This window comes from Chelonoidis abingdonii, chromosome 4 (genome assembly GCF_003597395.2).
Source record: "Chelonoidis abingdonii isolate Lonesome George chromosome 4, CheloAbing_2.0, whole genome shotgun sequence".
NCBI lineage: Eukaryota > Metazoa > Chordata > Testudines > Testudinidae > Chelonoidis > Chelonoidis abingdonii.
In genome coordinates, this window is record NC_133772.1 from 119,213,568 (window position 1) to 119,236,842 (window position 23,275).

General features: G+C 42.7%; 1 long non-coding RNA gene across 1 annotated transcript in view; it reads left to right on the forward strand.

Annotated features, from left to right (window-relative positions):
* Window positions 1-21,759, forward strand: part of LOC142046667 (uncharacterized) — a 493,183-nt gene extending 471,424 nt beyond the window's left edge. Inside the window, exon 2 of the long non-coding RNA XR_012655671.1 lies at window positions 21,616-21,759. This is a non-coding gene — a long non-coding RNA (uncharacterized LOC142046667). The remainder of the gene's footprint in view (window positions 1-21,615) is intronic.
* The last annotated feature ends 1,516 nt before the right edge of the window (window positions 21,760-23,275 follow it).

The window sequence follows — 23,275 nt, forward strand, 5'->3', positions numbered from 1 at the left end:
CTTGTCTCTTTAATATCCTTGAACATTAGCAGGTTTGGAATGTGGCTCCAGATCTGAATTTTATAGGTAGTTGATCTCCAATCTATACAGGAATTACCTCACCCATCGATGAAATGCATTCAGCTCTGTGGTGGAGCATGGCAGCATTTTAACTTTTCATAACACCAGCTGATTTAGAAAGGAAATGACAAATATCACCTCCACCTGAAACCAGAGCGGGTAAAATATAGGGAGGGGAAATGGAAGTTTTCAAATTAAAATTTGACCTGGACACTGCCAAGATACAGACTGGTAAAATGCCAGTAGATCTTTAATGAGAGTAAGAGATCAGTTCATTTTATCCACAAGATGGCATTTCTAACACCACAATGGCTCCCTAAGTCCATGTTGGAACTATGGGTCACTACTGACTAAGAGAGCAGTGCCATATACTGAATAACCACAGAAATCTCCTATGGAACAGGCCAAAGCTCTCTTAGCCTGCGAAAGTTAATAGACTCACAGCTGAAGGCAGCATGGCTGGAGCAAACTCTTGACTGTGACATCTGATATAAAAACTGATAATAAAAGCCTGAACAAGCTATTAGTCTCCTTCATGATTGTTTCCAGATATAGATGATTTTTCACAACTATCTGGGGACCCTTCATACCTCACTCAGATCCTTAAAAGTCTTCCCCTTTCTTTTCTCCCTTTCATGCCACTCTTGGGGGAGCTAAGTTATGATGGCAACTTACCTTACTGCTCTGGCAGAGAAGGACTGTTCACAGCTCCTTCCAAAGCCCATCAAGACTACTCTGTATATTGGCCAAGGAAGGTTGCTGGAGAGTGATATAGGACATTTTTCAGTCATTGTAGTTGGATCAAGATGTCTGCTCTACCTTTCAGCCCCTGATAGCCCTGGGAAGTGTCAAAACCATTAGCACATACTATTGTTTTTCTTTCCATTCTGAGCCCTCTGTGAAACTAATGTTTTGACATAATATGCAACAGTGATCATTCAAACCACTCATGAGAACACAAGCTTAATGCTCCTTCCACACTTTGTTTCGGCTCACCACACTAGTCCCCTGCACAACTAAATAAGTGTCACCACATTCAGACTGCACTTGCTGCCAGCCCACAGAAACAGGAGCAAACAAAAACACACCACAGGGCTGCTTTTACTGGTAAATGAGACAAATCTGTGCCCTGGCATAAAATTACTGGGATGTCTCATACACATTCCAAAACTGATAAGGACCATCTGGGTGGTTTCATCTAGGGCCAGACCCTGAAATAAGGAAAGTTGTTATACCAAAAGAGGATTTTCCTACTGTGGCATTACTGTAACATGGTGGATTCTTTAGTGCTTACAGATACAGAAGATATGAAATTTCTGAATTCCAAGGATAATCCCGAGAGTGTCTCACTCTACTTGTGCATAGTTTTTCTCAGGGGTGGTGAGTGTTCATAAAGTGAGGGCAATTGATTTCTCCCTGCCATCATGAAAAATGTGGGAAAGAGCTGCCATATGGTGACGCATCAAACCAAGTGCAATGGTAGCAATGCATTAAAGTGCGTAAGAACTTCGACTTATGTCAGTTTCTTTCCCTCCTTAAATGCACATGCACATTCTTTAGTCAATTTCCTTCTTTTAAAAAAAAATTGCTTGTAACAATTCATGTAAAAGTGCTAGTATTGTTGCCAGATAAGGTAGCTATTTACTGTCATAGTTAAGCAGTCCTAAAAATGAACGTTAGAGAGACTTAGGGCTTGTCTACACTTACCAGGGGATTGACAAGCAGCGATGGATGCATCAGCGGTCAATTTAGCAGGTCTAGTGAAGACCCGCTAAATCAACCTTGGATCACTCTGCCATCAACTCCTGTACTCCACTAGATTGAGAAGAGTAGGGGGAGTCGACAGGAGAGCGTCTCCCATCGACATTGCATAGTGTGGACCCCGCAGTAAGTAGATCTAAGCTACATCAATTTGAGTTATACTATTAACATAATGCATTGAGCAAATCCAATTTACTGATACACTGTTCCCCAGTAAGAGTAGTAAACAAATCTTCAATACAAGGTATGGCTACAGGTCTATACATAAACCTGGATTCAGCATCACTTTTGAAATCTCCACAAATTCGGTTGGCACTATCCTCCTTGATCATTGGTATGATGATCACAGCACATTCACTGCATGAAATTGGTGACAAGACTCCAGTGTTCACTAAACGGTCCACATCAGCTTCCACTAGAGGCTTCAGACCATAAGGCACAACTCTGGGCTTGCAGTATTTTGGCTGACAATCATACTTAACAGTGAACTTCACTGACACGTTGGTCATTTGTCCAAAGTTTTGTGCAAAACTTTGGAGTGTCTGTCCAGTATTTCTTGAAGGTTTTGAGGTGCTTTCATGACTGCTTTGATCTTGGTCCAATTCACCTTGAGCTTCTCAAACCACTTTCTGCCAAATAATGGTGGGTCCTTTCCTTCAATCCCATACAAAGGTAAAGCCACCAAATTGTCCATCAACTTGAATTTTCACCTCCAGTATGCCTTTTTGGGACTAACTTTTCTCCAGTATTAGTCTTCAAAATCATGGTCAAGGTCAGTGTCACTAGACCTCTTGTCTTTTTCCACATTATAAATTTCCAGCTTCCATCCTTTTAGGTTTAGTTTTCATAGGTGTCTTCTTGGATGGATGTTTTTTCTGTGTTGCTGGTCGCTGAACTACGTGACCAGTCATAGCAATATGTCCTTTCTTCTGACACTTCCTGCAAATGACCTGGCAATCCTCAGCACGCACAGTTTGTGTACAACAGCCACATGAAAAATTCCTTATGTTCCTGTAGTCCTCTTTCTCACCAATTCAGGAGATTTACTTCTTGGTTCAAACTAAGCTCCAGAGAATCCTCCTGTGAAGTTTCCATGGCACTAGCTACCTCAACAGCCTTCCTGAATGTAATTGCTGATGTAGTCAATAACTTTTTCTGGATCTGGTCATTGCATAATCCAGAGACAAATTGGTCACACAACCTATGCTACTGACTCTCCACTTCCCTAAACCAATTACGTTCTGCCATCACGGATGGGGTAAGAGAGAAATGTTCCTGCAGTGCTACAGTAATTATGGCATACATGGCATTTCCGAGCAGAGATGGAGACAATAGGTCATGCAGCAGTCTGTATGTCTTCAGATGCATCACTGTCAGCCAGGTTGAAACTCGTCCATCTGGAATGGAATTGCAGGATACAAATTGCTCAAAAGGTTCATGGTATGCCACCCATAATTTGCAGTTTTCATATAGTTAACCAACATTCCCTGCAAAAGTTGCTATTTCACTTCTATCTTGTTGAACTTTATCTCCTGGACATGTTCTCTTCTTCACTAAACCATATTTCTTTTCTTTTCTACTTGGGCTTGCAGCTTTTCTCTGCACATTGATTTTTTTAAAAAAAACAACTGCAGTGTCTGTACTTGATGTCTCTCTGTTGGTTGGGTGCTTACACTGATGACTGTAAAATCCTTCCTTTGATCCCTCCTGTACTTGGGATCCCTCTACGGCTGTAGACTGTCAGTGCAGGCTAAGGCAGATTGCTCCAAGAATGCATGAGGCCAAGAAAGCTGCTGCCAGGGCTGGCTCTGGCTTTTTTGCCACCCCAAGCAAAAAAAAACAAAAACAAAAAACAAAAACCTGTGGGGCGGCCGGAGCAGCAAAGGCGGGTTGGGGGGAACCTGTGGGGCGGCTAGAGTGGCCAAGGGGAAAAAAAAAAAAACCTGTCAGGCTTGCTACAAACCTGGCACCATTCCCAGCAGGGCACTCCCCTCCTCTGCGCTGCTGCCCTCTACAGGGCGGCTGGAGAGGTGAAGGGGGAAAAAAAAACCTGCGGGAATGCCGCCCCAAGCACCAGCTTGCTCAGCTGGTGCCTAGAGCTGGTCCTGGCTGCTTCCCCTTCACTGCTCTTTCTTCAGCAGCTCCAGAATGGCAAGCATAACAGCCCTCTCCTCAATACTTCTCCTCTCTTGCTAGCTGGCTCAAGCTACCCCTGCAGCCTAGGTAGTAGCCTACCACCTTGTGTAGCTAAGTGAATTGTTTTAATTATTATTTGCTTACTTGCTCCAACAGTGGGAGCACTGGACCCACGTGTCATTGAAGATCCTCATCGTCTATGTTATATTTGGATCCAGCAGTGAAGGAGATAGCTGCATTGAAATCAGCTCCCCCAGGTCTGTGTGCTGTGGTGACAAGAACTGGAAGTGAGGCTCTCCACTGAGTACAGAGTGCCCGACATTTAATGGGGCAGGATGTCACAGGTTGAAGAGGCAGCATTATACCTAATACATTCCATAGAGCCTAAAGAGATGAAACTCCTCAGTGGGGAGGACCATGCATTAGATTCTGGATGAATACAAATCCCAAATCATGAAAAGATAAGAATTATATTAGCAACCTCTTGATATGCAAAAGAGAATGAGTGCACAGTGTTGAATGAGATCAAAGAGGCAACTAAATCTACTAAAAAAGTAATAATGGGTGACTTTAACCACCCAGATATAAACTGGTCAATGTGATAATGGGAGAAGATTGAAAAAAAGCAATTTCTTGACAACTTAACCAACTGATGCTGGGAGTAGCTCATTCTAGAGCACACAAGAGGAGTGGTTATTTTTATTTTAAATAAGTCCAAAGCAACACAAAGTTCAAGAAGCAACAATAGTTGATCCACTAAAGTAAACACGACCACAGTAAAATTAAGTTCAACTTCTTTGGGAGAGCTATTGTGGGCAAAACTGATGGAGACCCTAAACTTCAGGAAAGGGGGATTTCAGATTGTTAGGAAGCTGGTCAAAAAGTCAGCAATGAGGACATTACAGGCTATTTTAAGATAGGGTGGAAGAGTCACAGAAGGTATGTGCACCTGAACACGAGCAGGTATGCAAGAAACAGTAAATGGCAAAGGCACAAGAGGTTATTCAAGCCAAACAGATAACTTCCTGAAAATGGAAACGCAACCCTAGTGAAGCCAATAGAAAGGAATGTAAATTGTGGCAGATAAATAGTAAAATGGAAATCAGGCCTCCTACTTATTGTCAACTGTATTTTCAATTTCTTTTTGGTAAGATATCCAGAGTCATTGGGACATGGGCATCCATATTTTACTGTCTATTACAAATCATTTCCTAGACTGTCTCAGCTGTCACATCCTAGGCCCACTGAAATCTATGGAACCATGATTTGGTTTTTATCGTATTTGAGTATGTCTACAATGCAATTAAAAACCCACAGGTGGCCAGTGCCAGCTGACTTGGACTCAGACTGCAGGGCTGTTTAGTTATTGTATAGGTTTCCGGGATCAGGCTATAAGACCCTGCAAGGTGGGAGGGTCCCAGAGCTCAGGCTGCACCACAAGCCAGAACATCTACACAGCAATTAAACAGCCCCTTATCCCAAGTCAGCTGGCTCAGGCCAGCCACAAGTGTCTAATTGCAGTGTAGCCATACCTTTTGGCAAGTAGAACTTTTTTCAGAGTATGCGAGGCAACACTGATCCACTCTTCTTAATTTCAAGAGTACTGTAGGAAAAATACATATAATCAAAGGCCTGATCCTGCTGCCCATACTCATGGGAGCAGTCCCCTTAGAAATCCTTGACCATTCTTCTGGGAGCAAAGGCTACAGGATCAGGCCCTGATTTTTTTTAAGTGATACTTAATTTGCCAAGTAGACATATGTTTTCAATAATCGTATGTGCCCTATCATATGTTGACCTACACCCTCTGCTATCTCACTGGGTCAAATATATCCTTGATGCAACTACATAGGCTTCAGGCAAAGGCAAACTGTACCAGGGACGCATTGGACATGTTAGCTTCAATGTGGTTATATGGAGCATAAGTCAGTGCAGAATTTAGCTTCATAAATTTAAATTGTGTGATCTGGTTTATAGTAACACTGTATGGAAATGTAAAGCCTTCAGTCAGCAGGTAACATTTTAATGTGCCAATATTGTATAGATATTTGCTACATAGATCATAAACCATAAAATGTTGTGCTGCAGGATCTGACGATACATGTTGCATTTCACTAACTACATCACATCAGAATCTTTCCAGAAGGAAAAAATCTGCAGATAAACACATTAAGACAGTTTTTCTAATTTCATACATACCTGCCATATACACACATGCACAAACACACATATAACATATATACATAGTGTGTAAACCAAGCCCACATTGTGTGTCTATATCCTTGGGGGTGTGGGGGTGTATGTATATGTAGGTATTTTTGCTTACTGCTCATACTAAGTCAACTGACAAGTGTAAATGAAACCTGTTTCCTTATCACAACTCCTCCCTGCCCCACCATCAGCTGACCCCACACATTGTGCCTGTTAAGATTATACTAATAGTGACTGTTTCAGTTAACGTTATACACCGCCTTCCTGTTCGTGGGAATGATTTTCTTCTCTCATCATAAACTTAGGTTGCAAGTTATTCGAGGACATGGGCTGCTATTTTTGTTGTATTGGTGTACAGTGCCTAGCTCAATGGGATAGGCACATATATAGGTCACTTGATTTTCAAAATTGCTCAGCACTGGTTTCAGTGCAAATTGGGGGTGGGGGTAGCACTTTTGAAAATCAGTCCACTTATTTAAGATCCTAAATCTAAATTTAAGGAGAGGTTCAGAGATACTTAGGTACTTAAATCCCAGAACCAGGCCCCATTGGGATGCACAAACCCCCCACTTAGTGGCTGCTGAACACTGTAAACCCCTAACTCACTCAGCACCTAAGTTTTTGCAGTAAAAGTTCCCTAGGTGCCTATGTTTTTGCCTTTGCACATACGCCCTACAGCTCCCCTCTGTGAATCTGGTTGCCTATGCCCCACTGCAATGCAAGAATCAAGGGCAGATAGGCATTTATGCTATTTGCAAGAAGCTGGGAGTGGGAGGAGATGGAACGCCTAACTCCAAGGCAGGGTTTGCAGCTGAGACTCCCATGCAGAAGGAGAGGACGCCCTGCAACCCAGATTTAGGTGCCAAACTCCATGAGAGGGGCAGGATTTAAGACATACTCCTCTCCTCAACATCTCACATCAGCTAGTTTAGGTGGGGAGCTACCTAGCATGCTGGCTTTTGTGAATCCCATTCTGAGATGTCTAGCTCCCTCTATTCATTGTATAGGAAGCCTTTATGCCTCACTCAGGCTTTGTGAATCCCTGAGTTTTTCAGGGTGGACTGATGCTCAGCACCACCATTCCTAAGTTCCTTTGTGAATCTAGTCCTATGTTTACAATTATAGTGAAAGCTCACAGGCCTGGACTACAGTAAAAAGATAGGTCAACCCAACTATGTTGCTCAGGGGTATGAAAACTCACGCCCAAGTGACACTGTTACTCCAACATAATCACTGGCATAGACAGCGTTATATCAACCTAGCTACCGTCTCTCAGGGAGGTGGATTATCTACTCCAATGGGAGAACCCCTGTCATTGGCACGGATAGTGTCTTCACTGAAGCTCTTCAGTGCTGCAGCTCTGCCAATGTAGCATTTCAAGTGTAGACAAACCCTTAGAGTCAGCAGTGATAGGCAATCATACAAAATCCTAATATATATTCAATTAATTCCTAATACCTTAGTTTTAGCAGCATTATGTATCCTATTAAATGCATCATTTATTTATTTGTCATGTAATTTAACCAAAGGAATTTAGAGAGACTGCTGTTGAGAAAGACTCCCATTTTGCAGCAGCAAATGTAGATGCATGCAAGTGACATTATCTTTACATCTCACTTTCTGAGTGTGCTCACAAATCAGGTAGTTAAATCATTAATTTACCGGTATTTATCTCCAGCACACATTGCACATTTCAGGGCAAATTGAAAGAGTTATTCATTGATAAAGCTTTAGGGCAGAGGTTCTCAAACTGTGGTCCGTGTCTCCACTAATTAGGTGCCTGGACCCTGGAGAAGACACATACATAAGGTGAGGTGGTGGCCTTGGGAGGATAGGGGATAGGTGGGAGGGGGCAGTGGGGTGAGAAAAGGGGGTGGGGGCAATTTGGGATGTGGAGGGCTGAAGCGGCCAGAGAAAGAAGCGACTTTCCCCAGCGCCACGGCTGCAGCTGCCAGGAAGAGACAGCCCTCCTTCCCAGGCTTAGCTTTGTGGCTGCTGTGGTGGGGGATAGACCCCTCCTCTTTCCCAGCCCCAGCTTGGGGGCTGCTGCAGTGGAGGACAGAGGACACATCATTGCATTAGAAAGATAACACTACTGATATTAAAATATGAGTTGTGTGCTTTTATTAGTAGAACAAAAAAAAACCCCTTAATTATTAAGGGTTTTTTTATATAGCGCTTTTATCCAAAGTGCTTTACAATAGTTAGCCAATAGTACAAAAACATTTGGAAAGATTATTAAGTGGCCTGCCGAGACTCTCAGCAATTTTCATGTCCTCTACAGAAAAAAAAAAAAGTTTGAGAATCACTGCTTTAGGTGTTTGAGGCAACGGGCTTCTGAGATGAGTGGAACGGGGTATAATCTCTTGCTTTGGTTTATGGATTAGTAAATATTTTATTATGCCATATTTAAAGGTGGTTATTCTGACGTGGATTATGAGTTTAACAAGGTCTGGGTGCCTTCGCAATTGTGTGTTGTTTTAAAAATGTAAATCAATATATTTAAGTATGCTATACCTGCAAATATGTGCATTCACGAAATGATGCCCATATTTAATTGTGCCCACAAAATCACAAGCATAAAATCTGGAAGCTGGTTTGAAGCTTTTTTCAATGTTCAAAATATCCCATCACTTTCCTTTTAAAATGGGAAATTATTAGACTTTCTAGTTAACCCCGAAAGAGAAAGATTTTGAAACATAAGTAAGGGAACATCAGAAGCCAATAGGGAAGGTAGCAGTTTCAAGTCCCACTGACAATAAAAAACTGTTGACCTTTTGGCCCTGTCTAGCAATAAAAATCTAAATCAAGAGAGCAGGTTACAATCTTGTTTGCAAACTAGACCTTGTGAGAAGAACGATCAGTCCTGTAAAACCCAAGTCTCATATGAACAACTGTCAGTCAGACACAGAAACACAGGAGACCAGCTGAGTGTAAATTGCAAAGATCAATGACTAGTACAGTCTGCACTGATCACTCCAGGGAGCCAGTGTCATTCATGTGGAAGTGACTGGTAAGCCTTCCCCTTTTCTTGCCAGGGAGCTGATTTCTTGGCATTTAGATATCATCCAGTGGTGACGGCTGTTTTGACAGAAGGTTTACTTTTATTTATTGAACTTTCCATGTTTATTGAAGTTTCAGTTGTTTTAAAGGGATATCATCACGTTTTAAATCTCAGTTCTGACCCACCTAAAACTTATCTAATTGGTGAGTTTCTTCTGGATTTATAGGGTTTCATTCTCCTCTCACTTATACTAGTGTTGCAGTGATATAACTTCACTTACTCCAATGAAAGGAGTACTGATGTACACTGCTGTAAGCAAGAGAAGAATCAAATCCTTAAAACTCTTTCTCCCCCCACCCCCAAAAAAATACATATTTTGCCACTGTGAAATTTTAAAACTCAACAATATACAAGGCCAGAGCAAACCATGTTTGATAAAACAGGAATCATCCCACTGTTTGAAAAGCTTTGGTTTGAGTTTGGGAAATTGTTTGGGTTAACTCCCCCCCTCTCCTCCATTATTTTCCATTTTTTACACACCTTTGCAATAAATATTTAATTCTGGCAAGCATCAGAAGCAGAATTTTCCAAAATATTATAAGAGGGGCCCTTTTCCTCACCATTAGATTCATCCCAGTTTTTAAATGCAAGAAGTTCTTTTGTATGTAAGATCAGATAAGCATCCAGATTTGGGGGTGTTTTCTGCACTTAGCCACAGCAGAAAGAGCACTGATCATCACCCTACAACTAGTGGGCATGTCCCATGTGCCCAGTAGGGAAATGTCTCTTTAAGAGATCTGCTAGGGAGTGGGTGGGAATGAGTTGTGTCTGGGGTCCTGTTGCTAGGCAGATGCACACTTAGCTCTCCACACTCTGAGGTTTCTGGAATTGGTTGTGGTAGTTTTGGGTATGCTCAGTAGGTTCCCTGTTGCTGGACTCTGACTCCCTGAAGGCAAGCAGTCAGGGCAGCTGCTTTACAAAAGGCCATGTGTGGGGCCCTACCAAATTCATGGCTGTGAAAAAAAATGCATCAGAGACTGTGAAATCTGGCACACAGCTGGGGACTTCTACACTGTTCAGGGCTCCAGCTACTAGTCCCAGCTGGGGATGGGGAGTGAGAAGATTTCCTCTTCCCCTACAGTGGCAGTCCCAGGCCCACCTCATAGAATATTAGGACTAGAAGGGACCTTAGGAGATCAACTAGTCCAAAGCAGGACCAATCCCCAAATGGTCCCCCCCTTAATGATTGAACTCACAACCCTGGGTTTAGCAGGTAAATACTCATACCACCGAACTATCTCACCCCTGACCTGTAGGAAGCTCCATGGCTCCAGTTGTTACTTTCTCACCCAGGGAGGCTGTGGCTAGAGGTGTCACCTCCCCACATGGAAGAGGCTGCAGCTGGCGCTGTCAGCTCCCAACTCCAGCAGGAGACTGCTGGAAACCCGAATATATGGTAACCACCCCCCATACCCTGCAATGGTTACTTCTGCACTGTTGCTGCTGGTGGTGCTGGTTTTAGAGCTGCCAGGCACCCGGCCAGCAGCCTTCCTCTGTGACTACCCAGTTGTGAAGGCAGAGCCCCTGCCAGCAGCAGGGCAGAAGAAAAGGTAGCAATCCCACGACCACTCTACTAGTGACTAATTTTAAAAAACCCCAGCCATGAAAGTGACCAAAATGGACCCTGAATTTGGTAGGGCCCTAACCATGTGTCTTGTGTGGACTGGGAGAATCTGAGCCCAGGCACAGAAAGCAGGCTGATTTCCCCTAACTGAAGCATTTTTCAGCAGGTTAGTGATATTGTTAACCCTCCAACTGGGAAGCCCTAGAAATTACAGAAAGGGGAAATTGGAAGGGAAAACTAATTTATTTTATTTTAATTGTATATTTTGAACGTTGTTTGATTTTAGCTAATCTGTTTTAGTTAAATTGTCTCAACTAGTATGATTCACCAACATTTCTTTTATTTTAATGTGATAAGGGGAAAGTAATTTATTTTGCAATTCTCAGTTTTGTTTTGTTTTTGTAACAGGTTTTTTTTTAAGCTAAATACTGAACTGAGTGATTGGTTAGCTGACTAGCTAACTGATTTCAGCAGGGGAGGAGGAAGAGCCTGCATGGATTCCAGCTGAAAATTTCTACAAGCAAATTAAGGGAAGATGTTGCTTTTGACTCAGCAGACTGTAGAGATTTGGTGATTAAAGACTCTAACTGAGACTCAGGTAAACTAAACCTAAGCTTTTGGAAACTGAGATTTTTCTCACTGTATTTCTCTACAGACTAATCTATTTAGATTTAATTCGTTTTCTTTATCTTCACAGTTATTCATAAATAATGTACATGGCTTATAAAGTAGCCATGTTGCATTGTAAAATTATTTATGTTTCTTTATCGTAAGATTTTATAAAGTTGGTATTTAAGAATTAATTTCTTTTGGACTTGATTGTGGGGAGGTTGACCCTGTGCAATCCTTGCTGCAAATCCTCAGTAACTGAATTCTGGGTCTCCACCTGCTTTCTATGGGAGCTGGTTTTTTAGGCACTGGAGAAGGACAATGAAGTAAACTCTAGCCTACACATGCACCTGCTCAATTGTTAAACTATGTATCATAACATTGAAGGCAACTGGAAATAAAGAAGAAAATGAGCACACTATGAACAGCCAGTTTTCCATAGACAGCCAGCAAGTAGTCTGATGTAAGGGAATTACTAGGTCAAAAATGTCTCACTTAAACACATACCCATAGGAGGTGGGTGAATTTTTTTTGGCAAACAGTATTTTTACTCCCAAAACATGCATTTTTGGGGGCTCCAAAACAAGTCATGAATTTAGGTCGACTTTGACAAGTAGTTATGACAAAAATAAAGAAGTCAAAACACTTCATTGTTACCATTTTGAAACATTTCATTTTGCCTTTTGTTTCAAAATAGTGTTCTGTGTTGAAATTTGGCCAATAAAAACAAAGGGACAAACAGCATCTAAAAATGACAATCAAAATGAAAAGCAAAAAAAATAAAATTCATTTCAAGCTGATCAAAATATTTCAGCTGACTCAAAACTAAACAAAATTCTATCTGAGTCAATGCAAAATGTGTTGGTTGATTGAAAAAGAATTTATCATTTGTTCTAATGAAATGTTTAAAAAAAAATCAATTTTGGCTTCAAGTGAACCAAATTTTTCCCCTCATTTTTCAGTTTCTTCCAAAATGAAAAATCACGTACTTAACTCTAGCATGGAGTGAGTGTAGATACTACATGAAAGTATAACCTGGTCATAGCAAATGCTACATTCAGTGCACCCCCAGTTTCTAATCTGGACTTTTTTACATTTGCCCCCTCATCCTCCTCTCTCCCCCACCACACACTATTTCCAAACCTTTAGGAAAGTTTTACAGACACTGGAGGATAAAACTGAAAAATACCTGACATGGTTCTTTTAAGCATACTCTTAGTTTATAAGCTGCAGAAACATTGCTTTCCCTGGACACAATCACCAGCCTACATCTATCTCTATTTCTACTCAAGTGCAGCAATATTGATGTACCTTTCAGCAAATGTTTTTCATCATTGAGCTGGTTCTTATTAAGATGCCTTGGAGATCTCTTAAACTCTTCATTCAACTAAAGAAACGAATGGCACGGTGCGCATCAGAAACAGTCAGGAATTAATTTGAAAAGTGATAGCACTTTAGAGAATAGTGACACAGATTGATGCATCACAGACAAAAAAAACGGATAATAATCATTTTAATTGGTCTGACTGGACTGCCAGGGAGGTGGGGTCCTTGACTTTTCCCTGTTAGGAATTGTGCCTGTTTGAAAACGAAAATTGCCATGTCAGTTTCTATTAATTCTTCTGGGACCAAATGGAAAAGTCCTTATATAGGTCCAGTCCTGAAAGATGCTGAACACTTCCTGAGAGGAGCTGGGCACCCACAGCTGTTGTGGAAGTTAATGGAGTTCAGGTGCTTAGCACCTCAGAAGATGGAGGCCAGTTTCTCATCAGCCCCTTGTCAGATATCACTCCTAGTGACTTCAGTAAGGGAGTGAGTAAAAATTGATGGTGTGGTCAAACTCCCATTGGACTCAATGGTGATTTTGCCATTAACTTCAGTGAACTGACCCCCAAAACAGAATTGTCAGGATTTCGCCTCTGGTTGGTAGTGACTAAATCTACCTCATTTAAGAGGCAATTTGCCCTGTTCACTAATCAAAATCTTAATAATAATAGATTGAGATTGAACAGTCCCTGTTTTCTTTGTAATACTGAACACTTATTAAAGAAAAACAAATATGCCCGGATCCACAGAGATATTTAGGAAACTGGATGTGGACCACAGTGACCAGTGAGACAGCCAGGCAGCAATTCTAAATAGTTACACTAATCCTAACTGGTTACACTAATGGCCTAAATCCTTCACACTGCTTCACTCAGGCAGAACCTGCATGCGCAAGAAGCAGGATTGGGTCCTGTGTTACTTAATCCTTTTGTGCACGTCTGTAAAATGATGGCAATAGTAAACTCCATTAATAACACAAAAATCTGTATGTTTAATTCACCTTCTTTCTACCAGTGCTACAGGCACTGTGCACGTGATAAGATTTTATTGTATTTTAAAATGCTATATACCGAATCATCCCACTGGATTATGGATTTCAAAGAGGAACGAATTCCACAGCCTTGAGGTCATCATCTCTGCAAAGGGATGACTGCCTTTCAAATGAGGGCCCAATCCTGTGGTATGTCAGCCAAACTGAATTCCTAATTTTGTGGGAAGGCTTGTAAGATAATGCACTTACTACCTGTAGCATCCCTTCATGCCTGGAAGTGGCATTGCAGGAATCTGCCTCTTGTATCCCCTTTTGATCACTTCCTTGGCTCTCTCTAGGTCTTCTGTAACCCGCCCCTTCAACAAGTCACATAAAAGTTCAAACCCCTTCTGGAGTAACAAATGTTCCAATTGTCATTCCAAAATAAACCTCTAAACTAATAACTTCTTCTGCCTCTCTCAAGCCACTCTAAAGTCTTCTGCTTTACCTCTACTCCTGGGATCTGCAGAGTTCCACCTAGACTGCTGCTTCCTCAGCAGGATCCCCCACTGCCTCCCACCTGCAGACATTCTGGCAGTTTATCTCAGAGTATACCCAGGTATAGCCCTACCTCAGGACTTCCCCAGCCCCCTAAGCTGCTCCTTATGGGTTACTTCCAGCCTGACTTCCCCAGGCCTTTCCCAGCAAGTGGCCCCTTCTTGTTCCTCTCTCCTGGGTCTCTCCTTATCTGAGTTCAACTCTGTGTAAGTAGTCCTCTACAACAGGGTTAATCACTCCAGTTAACTCAGTCACAGCCAGCTGGGATCATTAATTGCCCCTCAGTGACTAGATCATGGGCAAGGCTGAGGAGTCACTCATAGAATCATAGAATATCAGGGTTGGAGGAACCTCAGGAGGTCATCTAGTCCAACCCAATCCACAACTAAATCATCCCAGCCAGAGCTTTGTCAAGCCTGACCTTAAAAACCTCTAAGGAAGGGGATTCCACCACCTCCCTAGGTCACCCATTCCAGTGCTGTTAGGTCACAGGCTAGGCTGAGCCCAAACTTGTGTTATAGGGCTGGCCAGCCTGTGACAGTGCCCTTGGCATTCTACAGCATGGGGGGCAACTAACCATTACTTTCCTAACTGAGGTTTCATGTACCATGGGCTGAGTAATAAAATGGGAGGACTCCATATCTCTAAAGCTGGCTTTTTATTAAGAGAACTAATTACAGAGGTGATGCAACTGCAGCTAGACTTCCTAGTACCTCCTCCAAACTCTTCCCTCCTGCAACTTGTGCTCCTTACTCCAAGTTTCATGCAGGATACTTCAGTAGTCCTCTACATTAGGATATGAAACAACTACATATTTTGAATATCACTGTGCTGTAACTATGACATATAGTGACTACATTAGTTAAGAAAGGAGAAGACTTGCTGGGATTTTTTGGACTTCATTTGAGGAGCCTGGCAGACCTTAATACAAAGCAATTATTTAAAATACTTAGTTTTCCAGCAGTGTATAGATATTATTGATTTAGTATTTTAAGTAGATGCCTTTCTGTATATGCCTCTTAAATATGAATTCCACAAAACTTTCCAGATCTTGCCCATAAATCCACAAGAAGCAATAACTGACAAATCATAGCCTAGACACAATTATACTTACAGTTTCTTCTGATGATTCCAAGTGATGTGCCACTGCAAGTCAATCTAAAGAATAATAATACTTTACAGCTATATAGACAGCTTTTCATCTGAAGATCACAAAGCGCTGCTTTGTGTTTAGACTCACACAACCCCATTAAGGTATTCTTAAGTGTTAAGCACTCTTTACAGATGGATAAACAAAAACATAGATAACTGACTTGGCCAAGGTCATACAGTGAGTAAGCAGCAGAGCCAGAGACAGGAGCAAGCAATCCTAACTCCTAATCCTTTACTCCTGCCTACCTGTCCACACTGTCCCTGGAGACCTACTAAATTATTCTCAGTCAAGAGATATGGTAACAGTGGAGAGTTAATAACTATAAAACCTTAAGTGCCAAACATTCCAGAAGGGTCAATAAATAAACATTCTAATCTGGAAGGATGTTTGTATTCTTCCCAGTATGCAGTGGCCATATCCTCCAGATAAATATAAGTGGAAGAATTCCTTGTAACAGGATTAGTCTCCTAACTCTGTGTTACTGAGGGTCTGAGTCATCCATTCCAGAAGCAGGGTTTTGATGGAGTCCCAGTTTTCTATTAGAAGGGGTCTTATGCAGATATTTTCACATTAGTTGGCTTTCTTTATCTCCCTGCAGCTGCTTCACGCAAGACAACTTACAGAAACATAACTCAGCTTTCATTTTCCACCTCATCCCTTAATCCCTCTGAATTCTATTGTGCTTATCACTTCATCAGAAAGCCTGAGAGGCTGATTGGGCTGGGGAAATTGTATTTACGCTCTTCTCGAGGAAGCATCTCTCCGTATATGAATAATAAATCAACAGGCAAACTTTGTCAATTTCTGCGAAAATGGGAAATTTGTGAGCCATTTAATGTGATCTTAATAGACCAGTCCTTGCTTTTTGTGCAAAGCATTCGCTGTGACATTTCCCAAAGGGTAAGACCCTGAACTGCTTTTTTGCTGTTCACGGAAATGTACTATGGCTCCCAAAGAGCAGCAACACAGGAGAGGAACACTTCGTTCTGCATTCTGTGCTGTTGTGGTATATTTAAAGGAGCTTTCATGCTGCAAAAATATTCATGCTAACAGACTAACCATATAGCCATTCCCTTGTTTCTCATAATTTTTCTTTCCATGTTTGACTAACTTTATTTCAAGGGACCCGATCCTGTCCTCATTGGAGTCAACAGGAGCCGAATTGGGCCCAAGATGTCCTTGTGAAAACTGGAGTTCTTTCTTTTCTGGCTTACTTTTTTTTCTTGGTTTGTGGGGAATTCATATTGCTGAGTTTGAGACATCACAATAGTTTCTATGAAGATTATTATAATAGGATGCCTGAAAGAAAGCATGTTCTTTTTTCTGAATGTGTGTTGGTTCCCCCATTTTCTGTACTGTTTCATCTGTAACATTTTTTTTAATTTGTCGCCACAATGAATGTATATCTAATAAAACCAAATCCCCACATGTGAATGTGCAGAAACAGGATTATTCTAATATTTCTGTACTATACATTGAACCATGTGGTTGATTTCACATGACTTTGTTGTGCTCCATTGGACACAATCCAACTATGTTTGTTGCAACAAGGTCAGAGGAGAGTTTCACTGATTGACTAGGGCCAAGTCTAGACTAGGCGTCGGATCGGCGCGTTAAAATCGATTGCTCGGGGATCGAAATATCGCATCTGGTCTGGACACGATATCTCGATCCCAGAGCGTGCTTAGATCGATTCCGGAACTCCAGCTAGACGACCGGACTTCCGGATTCGACACAGCGAGCCACGCGGATCAATCCCGCACGGTGAAGACGGGTGAGTAAATCGATTTTAGATATTCGATTTCAGCTACGCTATTCTCGTAGCTGAAATTGCATATCTAAAATCGATTTAATCTTGTAGTGTAGACCTGGCCTAGAAAATGATTGCCTATGTACCGTGGATGGGCCTAATATGCCAGTTTATTAAGGAGCTAGCTTGAACTAAACTCCTGGAGAAGAATCTGCTCTCCCCAACCCCCACACCGTCACTAGAGAAATTCAGAACCAAACTATAGCTCTCTCTGGGAAAGTTCAATCCCGATCTCATCCCTGAAACTTGAGCCCAACTGTAAACATTTTTGAGTCTGACACTGAATAGTTATGAGCCTCTGTTTATATTACATCTGAGAGACTGAATATGCATTAATTTGTGACATACAGGCTACACAGAGAACAGAAAGCACAGCTCATTGGAGGAAATGTTTGATGGTGAATGTGAATATAGAAATACCTTCTAACAAAGACGTTGTCTACATTATATTTTTCAACAGTTAGGAACTAATCAGTGACATTGTAGGGAGGCACCCTGGCTCCCCGCCGCGCCTGAGAAGGACGGGCCAGAACTGATGCCTGAGTGGGTGGAGCCACTGCCACCTGTCCCCGCCCCCCCAGAAGTCCAGGGGTGGGACAGGAAGTATAAAGGCCTGGCCCCAGTGCTCACTTAGGTGTGGGCTGTTGGGGGAGGACAGATGCTGGTGCTTGAGCTCCTGCTGGGCTCAGTCTGCCCTGTGCTTGCTACCCTGAAGAGCACTGGCCAAGCCTGCCCCATGCCAGAGGAGCCCGTGGTCTGGGACCCACCAGATGATGCTGGTGAGAGACAGGTACCCAGAGAGGGGGAGGTTGGAAGTGGCCTGGGGGTAGCTGACCCTGGTTTGGCTCCTGAAGAGCCTGAACCCATGTCAGTGTGTTGTGGCCAGGATCCCACTGACAGCAGTGAGTCTTGGCCACTGCTAGGGTCCCGGCTGGAATGCAGTGGAGTGGGAGGGCCTGTGTTCCCCTGCCACCCTTCCAAGGGTGGCAGACTCCCCCTCTCCCTGGCCTGAGGAGGCCTCCTTTATAGACTTACTGTTGGAACTGCTGCTCAGCCCCTGCCTGAGGGTCTGAGCCCTGTGCCTGTTTATTGCCCCGCCCTGAACCAGGGCTTGGGGCTTTATAGACTTCCTTGTGGAACTGCTGCTCAGCCCCTTGCTGAAGGAGCTGAGCCTGAACTGCTTACTGCCCTGCCCTAGGGCCTGGGTTTATATACTGTGCTTCCTCAGCCCTGCTGAAAGGCCTGAGTCTGACTGCTTACTGCCCTGCCCTGCTTCAGGGCTGGGCTTATAGACTCTGTGTTTACCCAGCCCCTGCTGAAGGGCCGGGACTCTGCCTTGTTTAGAGACTATTTGTTTGCTCAGCTCCTGCTGAGGGGTCTAGGCCCCGGATGGATTGCTGCCTGTAGGGAGGCACCCTGGCTCCCTGCCGTGCCTGAGAAGGATGGTCCCCAGCACCGAACTCTTACAGACATGATTGGTTCTAAAGCTGGTTTGTGTCGATGCACAACATGGATAAGGTAAGATTACCATGGCAGCCAAGGGTGAAAGTAACTTACAGGACTTACTGGTACTGCGGAGTCCTGAGGGGTGTGGCCTCATCTGGAAGAGGCGGGGCCTTTCAAAATTTAAAGGCTCTGAGGCACTGGCTGTGGCTGGGGGAAACAGGGCCTTCAAATCAGCCAGGGGCTCCCAGCTGAAGAGGTAGCTGGGAGCCCCTGGGGTTCAGGGGCAAATTAAAGGGCCCAGAGATCCAGCCGCTGGGGGGAACCCTGAGCTTTGCGGGGCTAGGGCAGGGATTTAAAGGGCCCAGAGCCCCTGCTGCTGAGGGGAGCCCCAAGCCCTTTAAATCCTGGCCCCAGCCCGGCTGCCAGAGCCATGGCTGGGATTCAAAGGGCTCTGGGCTGCCCACAGCCGTGGGGAGCTTTGAGCCCTTTAAATCTCATTCCCACCCAAAACACCCAGTGTGCTAAGACATGCAGGACCCCATACCATGTATGTGAAGATGATGTGGCCAGTCCTCCTTTCTTTCAGGTATCCTGCAGTAGGACATCCCAGAGTTGATTGCTCCATGGGCCTCTGATGCTGCTCTTTGTGAATGGGCACTATGGGATAGCTGTCCAGATTTTCCCACAATTCACTGATACAAAAACAGTTAAGCACAATGATAGTTATAGCTACACAAACACAGATGACATGTGACTGTGGTGTCCTTTGTGGAACACAGTTCAATTGTGTTTGTTGCAACAAATTCAAAGGAGAGTCTCACTCTTTTGTTAGAAGAAGATGATTGTTTATGCAGCATGGATGGGCTTAAGATGTCATTTTGCTGAGAAAAGGCAGAGAAAGTACTGCCTCCAGTATCCAGAGGATTAATGAAAGCCTGGCAAAACTGTGAAGTTGAACATCTGTCCTGGATACTACTTCAACTGAGATTTATGTTTGACAATAGAAGCCAAGCAGCATGAGAAAATATATAAAGCAGCCTATTGTTGATCAGTAAGATATTTGATCACTGCAGCAACAGTGTCAAATAAATGCTGTCTGTTACATTTACATCATCACAAGAGAACTTCTAATATTGAACGTATGCTTAGATTTGTCTGAGAAGAATCCACTATCCACATCTTTGCTCTCAAATTCAGATTTTCTCTCTTCTTTTATGATCCATTCACTTTTACTTGCAAAAATATGTTTACAAAAGTCCATGTACAAACTGAGTCTGAGTAACATGATCTAAAGTCATTTCTTCATTTGTTGTCTTCAAAATGCATTTTCATTATATTTGTTAAAGTGTATATTCAGAAACTCACAGTAGCTACAGATTAGAGCAGACCAAAACCCAAAGGGAACTTTTGGCAAGAATGTTTGCAAAAAAAAATTTGTCCTTGCTTTTCATATTTTTTAAATGTGCAATTTTTGACCAACTCTGTTACACATATCATGCTGGTATGCACACTAAAAATACTAGATAGACAAAGACCTATACGAAAAGCAGAGTGTTCTGATGGATGAGCAGCAGACTCAAAGCTAGGAACTCCTCCTAAGCCGAAGTTTGCCACTGACTTGCTGTTTGACTGTGGGCAAATCAGTTAGGGTACATCTACATTGCAGGTAAAAGCAAACCCCACAACATGGCTAGACAGACTCATGCTATCAAGGCTCAAACCAGCACACAAAAAACAGCTGTGAGATATTATGGCTCTGGCAGAGACATGGGCTAGCCACCCAAGCTCAGATTCAGGGATTTAGGTGGGTTTGAGCTCAGGTGGCTAGCCCGAGTCTCTGCTGGAGCCACGACAGCTGCACAACTATTTCTAGTGTGCTAGCTTGAGCACTACTAGTGCAAATCTCTGTATCCAACCACCAGGGAGGCTTGCTTCCAAATGCAGAGTAGGCATACCCTTAGGACCATGTTTTCAGAATTAGCCTCTAAATGTTGGGTTCCTCAATTTTTAGGTATAGAACTACAAAGAGGTACTTGTTTAAAGCTGGCAATCCAAAAATGAAGGCTACTTCTGAAAAACTGGGCCCTGACCACTATGTGACGCAACTTTCCTTGCCTTCGAATGGCAGCAATTATATTTACCTACATTTTGGGAGTGTTAGGAGGGCAAGTTAGTTAATGTGAAGTTCTAGGGTTGGAGGTCACAAGGGGGACTTAGCCACTTTAGATGTCTAAGTTCAAAGTTAAGATCCCCCCCCTCAAACTCCTGCTCAGCTGCAGCTTACCCTGTAGGCATCAGAAATATTTAAGCACCTATGTTTGCACTGGTGGGCACCTACACAGCCACCTCAGTCCTGACGCTGAGCAGTTCATGTCAAAGCCTCAGCTTCAGCCCTATGTTAGGCTCCTAACTCCCTTTGAGGAGTGGGGCTTAGGCTACAACCCTCTCCTCAGCATTTCCTACTGGCTAGCTTAAGTGATTCTACACACAGCTTGCTGACATCTGTCACTTCCTTTTTCAGACACCTCTCTCTCCCCATGTACTGCATAAGAAGCCAGGGTGCCTAACTCTGGGCTGTGAATTCTACTTGGCAGCAGGGTGCCTAAACTTAGGCACTGGTACACTCAGCCTAAGTTCCCCTTGTTTATCCCACCCAAAGTGTCAGAATTAGGGCCCCTTGTCATAAACAGATAGCTAAGCGTTAATGTTTCTTCTACTTCTAAAGGGTTAACAAAGGGAACCAAACACTTAACCAGAGGACCAATCAGGAAACAGGATTTTTAAAAAGCTCGGGAGGGAATTTTTGCGTGTGTCTTTTGTCTGTGCTCTCTCGGCTATGAGAGTGATTTCTATCTCCAGGCTTTTCTAATCTTCTGTTTCCAAGTGTAAGTACAAAAGGTAGAAGACAATAGGTTTTTATATTGTTTTTGTATTTACATGTGTGTAGTTTGCTGGAATGTTTTAAATTGTATATCTTTTTGGATAAGGCTGTTTATTCATTTTTCTTTTAAGCAATTGACCCTGTATATTGTCAACCTTGATACAGAGACCAGTTTTATGTCTTTTTCTTTCTTTTTATATAAAGCTTTCTTTTTAAAACTTGTTGGATTTTCTTTTCTAGTTGAGGCTCAGGGGGATAGGAATCTCTGTGCCAGGGTTACAGTCTCTCTCAGGGAAAGACTGGGAGGGGGAAATCTCTTTGTGTCAGAGTTGCAAAGCTTACCTTTGCGGGGACTCTGACTGAGGGTGAAAGAAACTTGATCTCTCTGTGTTTGCATTTCAAGGACTTGAAACGGTATCTCCTAGTGTACCCAGGGCTGGAAGTTCTGGGAGGAGGTAAAGAGGGGGAAGGGAAGTGGGTTATTTCCCTTTGTTGTAAGACTCAGGGCATCTGAGTCTTGGGGTCCCCCAGGGAAGGTTTGGGGAGACCAGAGGGCGCCAGAGACTGGAAATCTGGCTGGTGGCAGCGCTATCAGATCTAAGCTGGTAATTAAGCTTAGAGGATTTATGCTAGGCACCCACATTTTGGACGCTAAGGTTCAGAATTGGGATTTATGCTTATGACACCTCTATCTCACTCACCAGTGATGATAACACTAGTATTCCACTGCATTCCATTATATGTACATTTGTTTCACACTAAAACACAAAACCCATGTCCTCATGCAATTCAGCATTTGTCTACTGGAGTAGCTTTCCCCAGAGACTATATCCTAATGGTTCTAAACAAGTGCCTAAGAGAAGTTTTTGCCTTAGACCAAAGAAAATAAATCAGCTCCAATCAAAACTATTAGTCACCAACCACTGTTGTTGAAGGGCTGACAAGTACTTTAATTAGCTAATCAAAGTCCCCTTAATAAGTTATTTGGTTCTCAGCATGGCATGTTTTTAAATGATCAGTCAAAACCAAGGGTAATCCAAAAACATTTCCCAAATTCAGGGAATCAAACAAGTTACAAAACATTTTAATTGCAGTTCTCATTAATTAAATGATTCTGTTGCAAATTTGAGAGAACCAGAAACAAATTTAAAAAAAAATAGAAATGTTTTATCCTACAAGTGACCACAAGATTTTTAAAAATAAGAAGTTCAACCACTATAAAGAACTATTAGATCACTCAGCCTGATTGCCAACTATCCTGGAAATATGCCTATCATCTCTTAAGCATGCTGCTCCTCCTTCACCACACCTCCTGAGCTGCCGGCTGTATTAACATTTAAATCAATTACATCATTAAGATGTACTTGGCACATTCAGCTGCATAGCAAGTGCTTTCGGTGCAGATGTCTCTAGAACAGTCAATCATTCAGAAGGTGCATTTCACAAAGTAGATGTGAACTTTCTGCATGAATGTGAAAGATCCAGCAGTTCAAGAGGTAGTGTTGCTTAGTGATTAGAGCACTGGATTAGGCTTCAGGGACCTGGGTTCTAGTCCCAAGTCTGCAACTGGCTTGCTATATGACCTTGAGCAAGTCATTTCCTTTCTCTGTGCCTCATTTTTCCCATCTGTAAAACTGCGATAGTGATATTGATTTCTGTGGTAAAGCACTTTGAGCTCCACTGATGAAAAGAGCTATAACAGAGCCAGATATTGTTATTAATTATT